Source organism: Rutidosis leptorrhynchoides, chromosome 7, assembly GCF_046630445.1.
Source record: "Rutidosis leptorrhynchoides isolate AG116_Rl617_1_P2 chromosome 7, CSIRO_AGI_Rlap_v1, whole genome shotgun sequence".
In the NCBI taxonomy this organism is placed as follows: Eukaryota; Viridiplantae; Streptophyta; class Magnoliopsida; order Asterales; family Asteraceae; genus Rutidosis; species Rutidosis leptorrhynchoides.
In genome coordinates, this window is record NC_092339.1 from 379,873,197 (window position 1) to 379,892,647 (window position 19,451).

The 19,451-nt window shown below is 34.2% G+C and overlaps 1 long non-coding RNA gene across 2 annotated transcripts; it reads left to right on the forward strand.

Moving 5' to 3' along the window:
* The first annotated feature begins 312 nt into the window (after nt 1–312).
* On the forward strand, nt 313–18,437 carry LOC139858029 (uncharacterized). 2 transcript variants are annotated; one of them, XR_011762787.1, is made up of 4 exons: nt 313–656; nt 929–1,144; nt 16,692–17,602; nt 18,122–18,437. It is a non-coding gene; the product is annotated as an uncharacterized lncRNA (long non-coding RNA). The 2 variants fall into 2 exon arrangements; XR_011762788.1 differs by having other exon boundaries at nt 929–1,031.
* The last annotated feature ends 1,014 nt before the right edge of the window (nt 18,438–19,451 follow it).

The window sequence follows — 19,451 nt, forward strand, 5'->3', positions numbered from 1 at the left end:
GATGAAAATTAACCACACTTTTAAATGTGTACTAACGAATCTTCACACACATAATTGAGTAAAAATAGCCCATAGTTAGAAGCGTGAATAAAATAAAGTGAAGTACGCATACTAAAGCGTGGAGATTGATAAAAATTGTGAACACATACAAAAGCGTGAACTTTTATTGATGTACTCCGTATAATTTATTCATAAATTTTTATTTTGGTCCTTACTTGTTTTAGGCTAGCAAACAAACTGAGTAACTGACGATTGACTTAAAAGTAACAAACGGACGCGTCCTTTTTAACTTTCTTCTCCTCCAAACACACACACACGTATTCTTCCCCTATTGAAAAATAACGAACCCTAATTTCAATTTGTTTTCATGAGCGCGTATATTGATGTAAAATTGTTTCCGGAAACTTAATTTAAATACATATGCGTGCGAGGAATTAAAGAACTTCGCTGTTTCAATTTTCAATCGAAGAACAATGCGTGAGGAATTAAACCGATACGTTTATGAGATTTGAATTGTTGATGATACACGCGTAAGGAAGTTCGAAAGTAAATCAGATGCGTGTTAACTTGCAACTAATTTCTCCAATTAGTATGAGTTTTCCGGTGATTTACGGCGGTGTACGGCGGTGGAATTCAGAAACTGACCAAAAGTGAAGGTAAATACATAAATCTAATCGAAATTGATCACTTATACTTCGACTAACACTCGTTAATCGAATTCAGTTCTTAAAAACACATAAATCTCTTGATATCGATTAATTTGACTTTTAGGCTAAACCTTTGATCGATAGATTTTTAGCTCAAATGTTTGTGTAAATATGAAACAGTGAATGACGAAGGTAGAGTGGATGATTGTGAACTTAAATAAGTTTTTAATTTGGACTCTACAGCTCTACAATCTTTGATCGATTATTGTGGTCAACCGTAGGTCAAACTTGAACGGCAGTTGATGAATTCGGTGATTTTCAGTACGAATTGAAGATGATGATCGATGAGAAAGCTTTTCTTTATCTCTCATACCACATGTAGAGGTTAGATTTTACTGAATTATAGTAGTGTATTGACAGTTGCATGACTTTACATTATGCAGAATGATCTTGTTAAGGGCAAACATGTAACCGCTGTGAACTGTTTGTATGAGGAGGTAGACTCGTCATTTCGTTTTTAACATCTGTTCATATACTCGATTATGTTTAAGTTCATTCAATTAATTCATTCAGATAGGGTTTCGATGTTAATTAATGTTGTTAGTCACTTGTTTAGTTGAGTAATTGGTGCATTTCTTCCAATTACATATATTGACTGATATTTATGGATTTAAAATTAATTCTTCTTACTTTGTATGTGGAATTTGTATTGATGTCTCAAATAGGTCCATGCGTTGTTTGATTACTCATATTAGGCCACAAATAGGCTCGAAGTTAGTTGTTTATTAGCTACAGAGTTTATTGCTATTGGTTTAAGTGATTGATACTACCAAGTACCAAGCTATTGATGCACTAATGAATCAAAAACTTCGAGCATTGTGCATGAATTGAACTGTTAACCATTCTCTTGGTAAAAATCTTACAATGTGTATATGCATCTAGATCATTCATGTTATTAGTGAAATGTCCCGTTCTTATTGATTAAAAACGTTTCATATTAATTGATTTCGTTGCGAGGTTTTGACCTCTATATGAGACGTTTTTCAAAGACTGCATTCATTTTAAAACAAACCATAACCTTTATTTCATCAATAAAGGTTTAAAAAGCTTTACGTAGATTATCAAATAATGATAATCTAAAATATCCTGTTTACACACGACCATTACATAATGGTTTACAATACAAATATGTTACAACAAAATAAGTTTCTTGAATGCAGTTTTTACACAATATCATACAAGCATGGACTCCAAATCTCATCCTTATTTAAGTATGCGACAGCGGAAGCTCTTAATAATCACCTGAGAATAAACATGCTTAAAACGTCAACAAAAATGTTGGTGAGTTATAGGTTTAACCTATATATATCAAATCATAATAATAGACCACAAGATTTCATATTTCAATACACATCCCATACATAGAGATAAAAGTCATTCATATGGTGAACACCTGGTAACCGACATTAACAAGATGCATATATAAGAATATCCCCATCATTCCGGGACACCCTTCGGATATGATATAAATTTCGAAGTACTAAAGCATCCGGCACTTTGGATGGAGTTTGTTAGGCCCAATAGATCTATCTTTAAGATTCGCGTCAATTAGGGTGTCTGTTCCCTAATTCTTAGATTACCAGACTTAATAAAAAGGGGCATATTCGATTTCGATAATTCAACCATAGAATGTAGTTTCACGTACTTGTGTCTATTTTGTAAATCATTTATAAAACCTGCATGTATTCTCATCCCAAAAATATTAGATTTTAAAAGTGGGACTATAACTCACTTTCACAGATTTTTACTTCGTCGGGAAGTAAGACTTGGCCACTGGTTGATTCACGAACCTATAACAATATATACATATATATCAAAGTATGTTCAAAATATATTTACAAAACTTTTAATATATTTTGATGTTTTAAGTTTATTAAGTCAGCTGTCCTCGTTAGTAACCTACAACTAGTTGTCCACAGTTAGATGTACAGAAATAAATCGATAAATATTATCTTGAATCAATGCACGACCCAGTGTATACGTATCTCAGTATTGATCACAACTCAAACTATATATATTTTGGAATCAACCTCAACCCTGTATAGCTAACTCCAACATTCACATATAGAGTGTGTATGGTTGTTCCGAAATATATATAGATGTGTCGACATGATAGGTCGAAACATTGTATACGTGTCTATGGTATCTCAAGATTACATAATATACAATACAAGTTGATTAAGTTATGGTTGGAATAGATTTGTTACCAATTTTCACGTAGCTAAAATGAGAAAAATTATCCAATCTTGTTTTACCCATAACTTCTTCATTTTAAATCCGTTTTGAGTGAATAAAATTGCTATGGTTTCATATTGAACTCTATTTTATGAATCTAAATAGAAAAAGTATAGGTTTATAGTCGGAAAAATAAGTTACAAGTCGTTTTTGTAAAGGTAGTCATTTCAGTCGAAAGAACGACGTCTAGATGACCATTTTAAAAAACATACTTCTACTTTGAGTTTAACCATAATTTTTGGATATAGTTTCATGTTCATAATAAAAATCATTTTTTCAGAATAACAACTTTTAAATCAAAGTTTATCATAGTTTTTAATTAACTAACCCAAAACAGCCCGCGGTGTTACTACGACGGCGTAAATCCGGTTTTACGGTGTTTTTCGTGTTTCCAGGTTTTAAATCATTAAGTTAACATATAATATAGATATAGAACATGTGTTTAGTTGATTTTAAAAGTCAAGTTAGAAGGATTAACTTTTGTTTGCGAACAAGTTTAGAATTAACTAAACTATGTTCTAGTGATTACAAGTTTAAACCTTCGACTAAGATAGCTTTATATATATGAATCGAATGATGTTATGAACATCATTACTACCTTAAGTTCCTTGGATAAACCTACTGGAAAAGAGAAAAATGGATCTAGCTTCAACGGATCCTTGGATGGCTCGAAGTTCTTGAAGCAGAATCATGACACGAAAACAAGTTCAAGTAAGATCATCACTTGAAATAAGATTGTTATAGTTATAGAAATTGAACCAAAGTTTGAATATGATTATTACCTTGTATTAGAATGATAACCTACTGTAAGAAACAAAGATTTCTTGAGGTTGGATGATCACCTTACAAGATTGGAAGTGAGCTAGCAAACTTGAAAGTATTCTTGATTTTATGTAACTAGAACTTGTAGAATTTATGAAGAACACTTAGAACTTGAAGATAGAACTTGAGAGAGATCAATTAGATGAAGAAAATTGAAGAATGAAAGTGTTTGTAGGTGTTTTTGGTCGTTGGTGTATGGATTAGATATAAAGGATATGTAATTTTGTTTTCATGTAAATAAGTCATGAATGATTACTCATATTTTTGTAATTTTATGAGATATTTCATGCTAGTTGCCAAATGATGGTTCCCACATGTGTTAGGTGACTCACATGGGCTGCTAAGAGCTGATTATTGGAGTGTATATACCAATAGTACATACATCTAAAAGCTGTGTATTGTACGAGTACGAATACGGGTTCATACGAGTAGAATTGTTGATGAAACTGAACGAGGATGTAATTGTAAGCATTTTTGTTAAGTAGAAGTATTTTGATAAGTGTATTGAAGTCTTTCGAAAGTGTATAAATACATATTAAAACACTACATGTATATACATTTTAACTGAGTCGTTAAGTTATCGTTAGTCGTTACATGTAAGTGTTGTTTTGAAACTTTTAGGTTAACGATCTTGTTAAATGTTGTTAACCCAATGTTTATAATATCAAATTAGATTTTAAATTATTATATTATCATGATATTATCATGTATGAATATCTCTTAATATGATATATATACATTAAATGTCTTTACAACGATAATCGTTACATATATGTCTCGTTTAAAAATCATTAAGTTAGTAGTCTTGTTTTTACATATGTAGTTCATTGTTAATATACTTAATGATATGTTTAATTATCATAGTATCATGTTAATATATATATATATATATATATATATATATATATATATATATATATATATATATATATATATATATATATATATATATCCATATATATGTCATCATATAGTTTTTACAAGTTTTAACGTTCGTGAATCACCGGTCAACTTGGGTGGTCAATTGTCTATATGAAACATATTTCAATTAATCAAGTCTTAACAAGTTTGATTGCTTAACATGTTGGAAACATTTAATCATGTAAATATCAATCTCAATTAATATATATAAACATGGAAAAGTTCGGGTCACTACAGTACCTACCCGTTAAATAAATTTCGTCCCGAAATTTTAAGCTGTTGAAGGTGTTGACGAATCTTCTGGAAATAGATGCGGGTATTTCTTCTTCATCTGATCTTCACGCTCCCAGGTGAACTCGGGTCCTCTACGAGAATTCCATTGAACCTTAACAATTGGTATCTTGTTTTGCTTAAGTCTTTTAACCTCACGATCCATTATTTCGACGGGTTCTTCGATGAATTGAAGTTTTTCATTGATTTGGATTTCATCTAACGGAATAGTGAGATCTTCTTTAGCAAAACATTTCTTCAAATTCGAGACATGGAAAGTGTTATGTACAGCCGCGAGTTGTTGAGGTAACTCAAGTCGGTAAGCTACTGGTCCGACACGATCAATAATCTTGAATGGTCCAATATACCTTGGATTTAATTTCCCTCGTTTACCAAATCGAACAACGCCTTTCCAAGGTGCAACTTTAAGCATGACCATCTCTCCAATTTCAAATTCTATATCTTTTCTTTTAATGTCAGCGTAGCTCTTTTGTCGACTTTGGGCGGTTTTCAACCGTTGTTGAATTTGGATGATCTTCTCGGTAGTTTCTTGTATAATCTCCGGACCCGTAATCTGTCTATCCCCCACTTCACTCCAACAAATCGGAGACCTGCACTTTCTACCATAAAGTGCTTCAAACGGCGCCATCTCAATGCTTTAATGGTAGCTGTTGTTGTAGTAAAATTCTGCTAACGGTAGATGTCGATCCCAACTATTTTCGAAATCAATAACACATGCTCGTAGCATGTCTTCAAGCATTTGTATCGTCCTTTCGCTCTGCCCATCAGTTTGTGGATGATAGGCAGTACTCATGTCTAGACGAGTTCCTAATGCTTGCTGTAATGTCTGCCAGAATCTTGAAATAAATCTGCCATCCCTATCAGAGATAATAGAGATTGGTATTCCATGTCTGGAGAAGACTTCCTTCAAATACAGTCGTGCTAACTTCTCCATCTTGTCATCTTCTCTTATTGGCAGGAAGTGTGCTGATTTGGTGAGACGATCAACTATTACCCAAATAGTATCAAAACCACTTGCAGTCCTTGGCAATTTAGTGATGAAATCCATGGTAATGTTTTCCCATTTCCATTCCGGGATTTCGGGTTGTTGAAGTAGACCTGATGGTTTCTGATGCTCAGCTTTGACCTTAGAACACGTCAAACATTCTCCTACGTATTTAGCAACATCGGCTTTCATACCCGGCCACCAAAAATGTTTCTTGAGATCCTTGTACATCTTCCCCGTTCCAGGATGTATTGAGTATCTGGTTTTATGAGCTTCTCTAAGTACCATTTCTCTCATATCTCCAAATTTTGGTACCCAAATCCTTTCAGCCTTATACCGGGTTCCGTCTTCCCGAATATTAAGATGCTTCTCCGATCCTTTGGGTATTTCATCCTTTAAATTTCACTCTTTTAAAACTCCTTGTTGCGCCTCCTTTATTTGAGTAGTAAGGTTATTATGAATCATTATATTCATAGATTTTACTCCAATGAGTTCTCTGTCCTTCCTGCTCAAGGCATCGGCTACCATATTTGCCTTCCCCGGGTGGTAACGAATCTCAAAGTCGTAATCATTCAATAATTCAATCCACCTACGCTGCCTCATATTCAGTTGTTTCTGATTAAATATGTGTTGAAGACTTTTGTGGTCGGTATATATAATACTTTTGACCCCATATAAGTAGTGCCTCCAAGTCTTTAATGCAAAAACAACCGCTCCTAATTCCAAATCATGCGTCGTATAATTTTGTTCGTGAATCTTCAATTGTCTAGACGCATAAGCAATCACCTTCGTTCGTTGCATTAATAAACAACCGAGACCTTGCTTTGATGCGTCACAATAAATCACAAAATCATCATTCCCTTCAGGCAATGACAATATAGGTGCCGTAGTTAGCTTTTTCTTCAATAACTGAAACGCTTTCTCTTGTTCATCATTCCATTCAAATTTCTTCCCTTTATGCGTTAATGCAGTCAAGGGTTTTGCTATTCTGGAAAATTCTTGGATGAACCTTCTGTAGTAACCAGCTAGTCCTAAAAACTGGCGTATGTGTTTCGGAGTTTTCGGGGTTTCCCACTTTTCAACAGTTTTTATCTTTGCCGGATCCACCTTAATACCTTCTTTGTTCACTATGTGACCGAGGAATTGAACTTCTTCCAACCAAAATGCACACTTTGAAAACTTAGCGTACAATTCTTCCTTCCTCAGTACTTCTAACACCTTTCTCAAATGTTCACCGTGTTCTTGGTCATTCTTTGAGTAAATAAGTATGTCATCAATGAAAATAATGACAAACTTGTCAAGGTATGGTCCACACACTCGGTTCATAAGGTCCATGAACACAGCTGGTGCATTAGTTAAACCAAACGGCATGACCATAAACTCGTAATGACCGTAACGTGTTCTGAAAGCAGTCTTTGGAATATCATCTTCTTTCACCCGCATTTGATGATACCCGGAACGTAAGTCAATCTTTGAATAAACAGACGAGCCTTGTAGTTGATCAAATAAGTCGTCGATTCTCGGTAGTGGGTAGCGGTTCTTGATGGTAAGTTTGTTCAACTCTCAGTAGTCGATACACAACCTGAATGTACCATCTTTCTTCTTGACAAACAAAACAGGAGCTCCCCACGGTGATGTGCTTGGTCGAATGAAACCACGCTCTAAAAGTTCTTGTAATTGGCTTTGCAGTTCTTTCATCTCACTGGGTGCGAGTCTGTAAGGAGCACAAGCTATTGGTGCAGCTCCTGGTACAAGATCTATTTGAAATTCAACGGATCGATGTGGGGGTAATCCCGGTAATTCTTTCGGAAATACATCGGGAAATTCTTTTGCAATGGGAACATCATTGATGCTCTTTTCTTCAGTTTGTACTTTCTCGACGTGTGCTAGAACAGCATAGCAACCTTTTCTTATTAGTTTTTGTGCCTTCAAATTACTAATAAGATGTAGCTTCGTGTTGCCCTTTTCTCCGTACACCATTAAGGGTTTTCCTTTTTCTCGTATAATGCGAATTGCATTTTTATAACAAACGATCTCTGCTTTCACTTCTTTCAACCAGTCCATACCGATTATCACATCAAAACTCCCTAACTCTACTGGTATCAAATCAATCTTAAATGTTTCGCTAACCAGTTTAATTTCTCGATTCCGACATATATTATCTGCTGAAATTAATTTACTATTTGCTAATTCGAGTAAAAATTTACTATCCAAAGGCGTCAATGGACAACTTAATTTAGCACAAAAATCTCTACTCATATAGCTTCTATCCGCACCCGAATCAAATAAAACGTAAGCAGATTTATTGTCAATAAGAAACGTACCCGTAACAAGCTCCGGGTCTTCCTGTGCCTCTGCCGCATTAATATTGAAAACTCTTTCGCGGCCTTGTCCATTCGTGTTCTCCTGGTTCGGGCAATTTCTAATAATGTGGCCCGGTTTTCCACATTTATAACAAACTACATTGGCATAACTTGCTCCGACGCTACTTGCTCCGCCATTACTCGTTCCGACACCATTTGTTCCTTTCATTCTATTAACCCCTGGTCCGTAGACCTCACACTTCATCGCGTTATGACCATTTCTTTTACACTTGTTGCAAAATTTGGTGCAGAACCCCGAGTGATACTTTTCACACCTTTGGCATAGCTGCTTCTGATTGTTGTTGTTGTTGCGGTTATTATTGTTGTTGGGATGATTGTTGTAGTTGCTGTTGTTGTTGTTGTTGTTGTTGTTGTTGTTGTTGTTGTTGTTGTTGTTGTTGTTGTTGTTGTTGGGCCGTTTGTTGTAGTTGCGATTGATGTTGCGATTGTTGGGATAATTGTTGCGATTATTGTTGTAATTGCTGTTGTTGTTGTATTGGTGATTCTTATCACCGTTTTCCTCCCACTTTCTTTTGACTTGCTTCACATTGGCCTCTTCAGCAGTCTGTTCTTTAATTCTTTCTTCAATCTGGTTCACTAGTTTGTGAGCCATTCTACATGCCTGTTGTATGGAGGCGGGCTCGTGTGAACTTATATCTTCTTGGATTCTTTCCGGTAATCCTTTCACAAACGCGTCGATCTTCTCTTCCTCATCTTCGAATGCTCCCGGACACAATAGGCACAATTCTGTGAATCGTCTTTCGTACATGGTAATATCAAATCCTTGGGTTCGTAACCCTCTAAGTTCTGTCTTGAGCTTATTGACCTCGGTTCTGGGACGGTACTTCTCGTTCATCAAGTGCTTGAATGCTGACCACGGTAGTGCGTACGCATCGTCTTGTCCCACTTGCTCTAGATAGGTATTCCACCATGTTAACACAGAACCTGTGAAGGTATGCGTAGCGTACTTCACTTTGTCCTCTTCAGTACACTTACTTATGGCAAACACCGATTCGACCTTCTCGGTCCACCGTTTCAATCCGATCGGTCCTTCGGTTCCATCAAATTCCAAAGGTTTGCAGGCAGTGAATTCTTTGTAGGTGCATCCTACACGATTTCCTGTACTGCTAGATCCAAGGTTATTGTTGGTATGTAGCGCAGCCTGTATTGCGGCTATGTTTGAAGCTAGAAAAGTACGGAATTCCTCTTCATTCATATTCACGGTGTGTCGAGTTGTCGGTGCCATTTCCTTCAAAATAATCAAATGGAACAAGTTAATCATACAGAATATTAAGAGTAGTTAATAGTATTTTGTAGCATAATATGAACTCATTTATAAAAGCTTTTTCTTCATATTAGCGTTTTATAAGTTTAAATTCGGGTAGTACCTACCCGTTAAGTTCATACTTAGTAGCTAATATACAATTCAACTACTACAATTCTATATGAAAAACTGATTATAATAATATTTCGCGTTCAAACTTTTACACAATATTTTACAAACTTACAATACCGCTTATTTTACATATAGCATGAAATATAGCACACAATAAATTTGATACAAGATGGTTGTGAAGATAATTCTAGCTAGTACACAAGTCGTTCAGCAAAGGCAATAAAGACACGTAATTCATACGTCCAGAAACAAATCATGCATTCTGGTTTTACTTGGATTACTTCCCATCCTTGGTCTTGTGGAACATAACCATTATGGCCGTTGATAAGACAGCGTGTTGTAACGTCGTCAAAGGGACGAGGGTTACGTAATGTCCAACAGTCCCGTAACAATCTAAAAACCTCATTTCTTACCCCAATTACCGACTCCGTCACTTGTGGGAACGTTTTGTTTAATAGTTGTAGCCCGATGTTCTTGTTCTCACTTTGGTGAGAAGCGAACATTACTAATCCGTAAGCATAACATGCTTCTTTATGTTGCATGTTAGCCGCTTTTTCTAAATCACGATGTCCAATATTCGGATATATTGAGTCAAAATAATTTCTTAACCCATTGCGTAAAATAGCATTTGGGTTCCCCGCAATATATGCGTCAAAGTAAACACATCGTAACTTATGGATTTCCCAATGTGATATCCCCCATCTTTTGAACGAAAGCCTTTTATAAACCAAGACATTCTTAGAACGTTCTTCGAATGTCTTACAAACTGATCTCGCCTTAAATAGTTGTGCCGAAGAATTCTGACCGACTCTAGACAAGATTTCATCAATCATGTCTCCAGGTAGGTCTCTTAAAATATTGGGTTGTCTATCCATTTTGTGTTTTTATACTGTAAAATAGACAAGAGTTAGATTCATAAAAAAAAATACTTATTAATACAAACAATTTTTACATATATCATAAAGCATAAGCACACTATATTACATATATTACACCACACGAATACAACTATCTTATTCCGACTCGCTTGTTTCTTCTTCTTTGGTTTTGGTTCGTTTTGCCAAGCTTCTAGGGATATATGATGTTCCCCTAATACGAGCCGTCGTTTTCCACATTGGTTTAGAAAAACCTGATGGTTTAGAGGTTCACGGGTCATTGTTACAACTTAAGGACTTCGGGGGTTGACGATACATATAAAGTTCATCGGGGTTGGAATTAGATTTCTCTATTTTTATGCCCTTTCCCTTATTATTTTCTTTTGCCTTTTTAAATTCAGTTGGGGTAATTTCTATAACATCATCGAAATTCTCGTCGGAATCCGATACATCGGAGAATTGGTAATCCTCCCAATATTTTGCTTCCTTGGCGGAAACACCATTGACCATAATTAACCTTGGTCGGTTGGTTGAGGATTTTCTTTTACTTAACCATTTTATTATTTCCCCCACCGGTTCTATTTCTTCATCCGGTTCCGATTCTTCTTCCGGTTCCGATTCTTCTTCCGGTTCCGACTCTTCTTCCGGTTCCTCTTCGGGAACTTGTGAATCAGTCCACGAATCATTCCAATTTACATTTGACTCTTCATTATTATTAGGTGAGTCAATGGGACTTGTTCTAGAGGTAGACATCTATCACATAATATCAAACGCGTTAAGAGGTTAATATATCACATAATATTCACATGTTAAAAATATATAGTTTCCAACAAAATTTTTTAAGCAATCATTTTTCAAGTAAACACGGTCGAAGTCCAGACTCACTAATGCATCCTAACAAACTCGATAAGACACACTAATGCAAAATTCTAGTTCTCTAAGACCAACGCTCGGATACCAACTGAAATGTCCCGTTCTTATTGATTAAAAACGTTCCATATTAATTGATTTCGTTGCGAGGTTTTGACCTCTATATGAGACATTTTTCAAAGACTGCATTCATTTTAAAACAAACCATAACCTTTATTTCATCAATAAAGGTTTAAAAAGCTTTACGTAGATTATCAAATAATGATAATCTAAAATATCATGTTTACACACGACCATTACATAATGGTTTACAATACAAATATGTTACAACAAAACAAGTTTCTTGAATGCAGTTTTTACACAATATCATACAAGCATGGACTCCAAATCTCATCCTTATTTAAGTATGCGACAGCGGAAGCTCTTAATAATCACCTGAGAATAAACATGCTTAAAACGTCAACAAAAATGTTGGTGAGTTATAGGTTTAACCTATATATATCAAATCATAATAATAGACCACAAGATTTCATATTTCAATACACATCCCATACATAGAGATAAAAGTCATTCATATGGTGAACACCTGGTAACCGACATTAACAAGATGAATATATAAGAATATCCCCATCATTCCGGGACACCCTTCGGATATGATATAAATTTCGAAGTACTAAAGCATCCGGTACTTTGGATGGGGTTTGTTAGGCCCAATAGATCTATCTTTAGGATTCGCATCAATTAGGGTGTCTGTTCCCTAATTCTTAGATTACCAGACTTAATAAAAAGGGGCATATTCGATTTCGATAATTCAACCATAGAATGTAGTTTCACGTACTTGTGTCTATTTTGTAAATCATTTATAAAATCTGCATGTATTCTCATCCCAAAAATATTAGATTTTAAAAGTGGGACTATAACTCACTTTCACAGATTTTTACTTCGTCGGGAAGTAAGACTTGGCCACTGGTTGATTCACGAACCTATAACAATACATACATATATATCAAAGTATGTTCTAAATATATTTACAAAACTTTTAATATATTTTGATGTTTTAAGTTTATTAAGTCAGCTGTCCTCGTTAGTAACCTACAACTAGTTGTCCACAGTTAGATGTACAGAAATAAATCGATAAATATTATCTTGAATCAATCCACGACGCAGTGTATACGTATCTCAGTATTGATCACAACTCAAACTATATATATTTTGGAATCAACCTCAACCCTGTATAGCTAACTCCAACATTCACATATAGAGTGTGTATGGTTGTTCCGAAATATATATAGATGTGTCGACATGATAGGTCGAAACATTGTATACGTGTCTATGGTATCTCAAGATTACATAATATACAATACAAGTTGATTAAGTTATGGTTGGAATAGATTTGTTATCAATTTTCACGTAGCTAAAATGAGAAAAATTATCCAATCTTGTTTTACCCATAACTTCTTCATTTTAAATCCGTTTTGAGTGAATAAAATTGCTATGGTTTCATATTGAACTCTATTTTATGAATCTAAAAAGAAAAAGTATAGGTTTATAGTCAGAAAAATAAGTTACAAGTCGTTTTTGTAAAGGTAGTCATTTCAGTCGAAAGAACGACGTCTAGATGACCATTTTAGAAAACATACTTCTACTTTGAGTTTAACCATAATTTTTGGATATAGTTTCATGTTCATAATAAAAATCATTTTCTCAGAATAACAACTTTTAAATCAAAGTTTATCATAGTTTTTAATTAACTAACCCAAAACAGCCCGCGGTGTTACTACGAAAGCGTAAATCCGGTTTTACGGTGTTTTTCGTGTTTCCAGGTTTTAAATCATTAAGTTAGCATATCATATAGATATAGAACATGTGTTTAGTTGATTTTAAAAGTCAAGTTAGAAGGATTAACTTTTGTTTGCGAACAAGTTTAGAATTAACTAAACTATGTTCTAGTGATTACAAGTTTAAACCTTCGAATAAGATAGCTTTATATGTATGAATCGAATGATGTTATGAACATCATTACTACCTTAAGTTCCTTGGATAAACCTACTGGAAAAGAGAAAAATGGATCTAGCTTCAACGAATCCTTGGATGGCTCGAAGTTCTTGAAGCAGAATCATGACACGAAAACAAGTTCAAGTAAGATCATCACTTGAAATAAGATTGTTATAGTTATAGAAATTGAACCAAAGTTTGAATATGATTATTACCTTGTATTAGAATGATAACCTACTGTAAGAAACAAAGATTTCTTGAGGTTGGATGATCACCTTACAAGATTGGAAGTGAGCTAGCAAACTTGAAAGTATTCTTGATTTTATGTAACTAGAACTTGTAGAATTTATGAAGAACACTTAGAACTTGAAGATAGAACTTGAGAGAGATCAATTAGATGAAGAAAATTGAAGAATGAAAGTGTTTGTAGGTGTTTTTGGTCGTTGGTGTATGGATTAGATATAAAGGATATGTAATTTTGTTTTCATGTAAATAAGTCATGAATGATTACTCATATTTTTGTAATTTTATGAGATATTTCATGCTAGTTGCCAAATGATGGTTCGCACATGTGTTAGGTGACTCACATGGGCTGCTAAGAGCTGATCATTGGAGTGTATATACCAATAGTACATACATCTAAAAGCTGTGTATTGTACGAGTACGAATACGGGTGCATACGAGTAGAATTGTTGATGAAACTGAACGAGGATGTAATTGTAAGCATTTTTGTTAAGTAGAAGTATTTTGATAAGTGTATTGAAGTCTTTAAAAAGTGTATAAATACATATTAAAACACTACATGTATATACATTTTAACTGAGTCGTTAAGTCATCGTTAGTCGTTACATGTAAGTGTTGTTTTGAAACCTTTAGGTTAACGATCTTGTTAAATGTTGTTAACCCAATGTTTATAATATCAAATGAGATTTTAAATTATTATATTATCATGATATTATCATGTATGAATATCTCTTAATATGATATATATACATTAAATGTCTTTACAACGATAATCGTTACATATATGTCTCGTTTAAAAATCATTAAGTTAGTAGTCTTGTTTTTACATATGTAGTTCATTGTTAATATACTTAATGATATGTTTACTTATCATAGTATCATGTTAACTATATATATATATCCATATATATGTCATCATATAGTTTTTACAAGTTTTAACGTTCGTGAATCACCGGTCAACTTGGGTGGTCAATTGTCTATATGAAACATATTTCAATTAATCAAGTCTTAACAAGTTTGATTGCTTAACATGTTGGAAACATTTAATCATGTAAATATCAATCTCAATTAATATATATAAACTTGGAAAAGTTCGGGTCACTACAATTAGGACATCAAAGGGAACTACTATATAAAGGATATGCCAAAATAAAAATTGATCTGTGTTGTATGCTTGTACTCAATATTTTGGTGGCCTCAAGTAATATATATACACTATATATACATATGTAACATCCCGTTTTTCCCGTACACGTCTAAAGGTACACACTTAATCATTGGTACATTTGTAACTCGTTAGCTTTTGCGTAAATGTATAGATATATGTGTAGTTATATATAGATATGTACTTGTTAATGTGTGCGTACATAAGTTTATAAATGAGTTCAGTTAGCGTTAAGTCTTGTGAGACTTAGATATGAGGTTTAGGCGTGTATTGGAAGCATGAACGAATTGAGAGTGTGTAAAACGATTTTTGGGTTTGAGTGTGGTCGAAGTGGCCAGGTGACGGATAACGCCGCGCCGCGAGGATCTGGGTCGCGACGCGACATACAAAGGAAATCTGGATCAGAAGTTGAGTTAAGAAGGGTCTGTTTCCCTGTTATACGCCGCGCCGCGAGAATTTGGTCGCGCCGCGACAGTCCTGCTGGACAGATTCCGGACTTTGTTCTTTTTAAGGGATTTCAAGGGGCAAATTGGTAATTTAACGTGTAGATCTGATGGGAGCATTAAATCTCCACCACTTGTTCATTTAATTCATTTCATTTTTCTATTTTCTTTCATTTTCTCTCCCAAAACTTAAAACCCATTTGAATTAAAAGTGAGATTTGAGAGTGAAGGATTGAGGGTTGATCTTTGGAGCAAGAATTAAAGTTGTTCCTTGTGTCTCTAGCTACACGTTGATAGTCTCGGTAAGTTCTAACTTTATGTTTTGAGTTTTAATTGGTTAATGGCTAGGGTTTTGGTTACTAGAGACTTGTATGACCCATTTGAGGGTAAAATGGGTGAATTTGGGTTATGTTGTTGTAATGAAACCCTAATAGCCACAAACTAGGGTTTTGGTCTTGTGATTTGAGGTTGTAAGTGTCAAATGGTATTGCTAGTCACTAATACACTTTTAGATTTATGAAAGAATTGTTAACGGGTGAGTTTGACTCGATTGTGAGTCTAAGTATTCAAAATGGGTCAAATGGGTACTAGTTGACCTAATTGGGTGAAATGGGTATGAATTACCCTAAGTTATGTTAATTGATGTTAGTAGACTTTAAATCACTAGCCTTAGTGATTTAATATGAGCTTTGGCCATTTATGGGCGGTTGTGGTGTAGTTGAGTCATTTAATGCAAATTGGGTCATTAAATGCTCAAGTGTAAGTATTGTGGTTAATTCCACTAGTTGTGTGATTGAATGTGTACTTAATGAATTAGGTACATTGCCTTGAAGTTCGGACGTGCATAATCATCATCCTTGTGTCAAGATGAGTGGAATAAGTATACTTATACGTATATGATGTGTTTATTTGTACGTAAGGATATGTGTTGTCCTAGTTAGTGATATATGTGTTGTACACTAACGATTTATGAACGGATATGTGTTGTCCAAGTTGGTGATATATGCGTTGTACACTAACGATCTTATGAACGGATATGTGTTGTCCAAGGGTTGGTGATATATGTGTTGTACACTAACGGTTGTTATAAACACCGATGGGAAATTCGAGTACCATTCCTTTTACTATTGGTTAACCATGGTTGTGTGAGTTTGGTATTAGCATAATTAATATTGAACTATATGCTATTGGTGTTGCTAGTTGCTAGTTTCTTGTAAATTGTGGATAGTAGTTTATGCATGATGTTTGCATGGTCGTCGTATTGCTAGCTTGTATGCGGTGTTGCGTAAGTGGTTGCAAATAAGTAGATTATATATGTACATGTATAATTATTGCATTCACTAAGCATTAGCTTACCCCTCTCGTTGTTTATCTTTTTAGATGCAGGTGTGGATAAGGGCAAGGGGGTTATCGGGCATTAGGTGTCCTTTGATGATGTTTTGTTGGAGCTTTTGGAAGTTGGCCCAGCGTTTTGGGTAGTTTAGTCCCAAACCATGCTCGATGTGTTGTTTGGTTTAAAACTATCATTTTTGTATTGGTCAAAACCTCTTATCTCATCGTTAATGGCCTTTGTGCCTTTTGTAAACACTAAAACTTGTTGTATGTTCCAACGAACGTGTGGAATGGTTACATATTTAATTGGCGCGTAAATGTGTATTATTTAAAAAAAAAATTATCGTATGGAATACGGGTTGGGTTGTTTCAACATATTTTTTGTTTCTTTCTCCTCAAGTAGTATCTGTATCTAGTATTGTATATTGTTTGGGTGTTAAAGATCATAAAACTTACTTTAATAGTTTTGGGTCGCCTTTACAAGTTCTCTTTTCAGTTGTTTACTTCTTGATAGCCCTGAAACATCAATTATTAAACAGAAGCTAGAGTATCATACATATGGTGTAACGATAAGGATACACATCTATGATACATAAAATTATGATGTAATGCCGTTATGGAAAGGTATACATCCATATGCATACATGATTATATATGTTCGGTTATGATGATTGGTATTTGTGTAAACCAGATATGTTAATGTGACGATGATAATGATACCAATAGGAAGGATAGTTGATTTTAGCAATGTTGATCAAGCAGTTGATCAGTATCATAGATTCAAGGTTCAACCTTTCTTATTTGTTACTATTTTTCATGGATACTTAAGTTCTACTCTATGCAAGATTCATATTATTTTCTTTATTATCTGTTAATGAGTTCATCTGCGGTAACCAATGTTTCTGTTGCTTCTGTCGGGAGCTCTTCTGCAAGTGCTGTTCGATTTTGTACAAACAGAGGTTCTTTTTAAGATTCATGCTTTGCTATATTAATTGTTATTTTAGATATGTACCAGTATATTGTTATTTTGTGATGTAATGTGACCTCTTCTCTTATGTTGTGTGCATTGTTAACTGCACACGTTCTAGATTAGATGCTCAACGTTTTGTTAATCCACAAAAAATTTATCATAAAATCTTCTACCATTTTCTTTTGAGTTTGCTTCTCATGCTGTTACAGAAGGTATTACTTCATAAGCTTTTTATTTGTATTCCTTATAATTTTTTTTTTTTTTTTTGCCATAAGGCATATCTTTGTTACAACCTTATATTTGTGGCTTCTGTTTTACAATTCAATTTACATATTTGTATTTGGCTTTGCAAGTATAAAATTTCAATGGTGTGTATTATCTATTTGCATTCTTTTTGAAGTTGTAATAATTTGATGTTTAGATGCAAGCAGCCTCCTAGAAACTGTTTGAAATACATTATTATGAATGTAATTATAACCACATCTTATTAACCTCTTGATCTTTGCAGAACGGAACAACCAATAGTTGTAAGATCTTAGTCCGAATCACAAGTAAAAACGATAGAAGTGAAGGTGTATCAACGCTGGACCGCCTTTACCTCGGAGATCATCACGTACTACATACTATTGTCGACTCCTGGAATGCACAAGAACCCAAACATACCCATTCAACGCGAGGGCCGTACTGATACTTGTTTCGTCTATTAGTATAGTAGATGTTAATAGACTTGTAACATGTATTTAAATCTTAAGTTTGCATTGTAATAATATTTTCTTTAAAGAATGTCACCCATGTTTTTGTTACAATATAATAAAACGTATTGTCTAGCCGTAACTAAATGACCAATAATATATATATATATATATATATATATATATATATATATATATATATATATATATATATATATATATATATATATATATATATATATAATTTATTATGAAAAATTTTAATTGCTCACGCTCATGCTTGTAAATAATTATTATTATTTATTATGAAAAATTTCAATTGCTCACGCTCATGCTTGTGAATAATGAATACATGAAAATTTTGACTAGAACTACACGCTTTGAATTGCGAGTGTTGAAATAATTGGTTAACATTTAAAAGCGTGAAAATTTAACTCTATATCTTCACGCTTCTTAATGTGAAGAGCTGAACAAATCTTTCACACAAACAAGCGTGTATAACTGAAGAAATTTTGTTACGCCCATATTCCACACGGATCATACAAGCGTGAGCAACAAATATGGACACAATTCTAAGTGTGAGTAAACCACTAAAAAAGCGTGTATATCCGCATACTTTGTTGTAGTGTAATTTCACACTCAAAAGCGTGCAAATGCAGATGAATTTTGTTACGGCTGATTTCCACACACATTGGCCAAGCGTGAGGTTGATAATTGCACACCATTTAAAGCGTGAAAATAGGTATAAATATGTGTGTGGACTAGACCTTTTTAATTTGTTGTAGTGTGTGTGGATGGTTTGTATTTGTTGCTGTGAGGCGATAATAATATGTAAAATTGTGTTACACATAGGCTTCAGGCGATAATAATATGTATTTGTTGCTGGATGGGACTTAATGCAACATGATTAAAGCAGTAGCAATATGTAGTGTGCGTATACCACTTCTCCATTAAAGTTTGTATGTGAAGGTACTAATACTATTGCAATTTGTATATAGTTTATGTCTAGTTCTCAATTTCCCAGCTGATTGATGATGTTAAGAGTTAAGAGCATGTAAAAGTCGATATATTGGTCAGGAATGTGCTCCTCCAAAACCATGTTTTTTACTTTTTTGTGCGTGAATAATGAAAGATGCTCTATAGTTA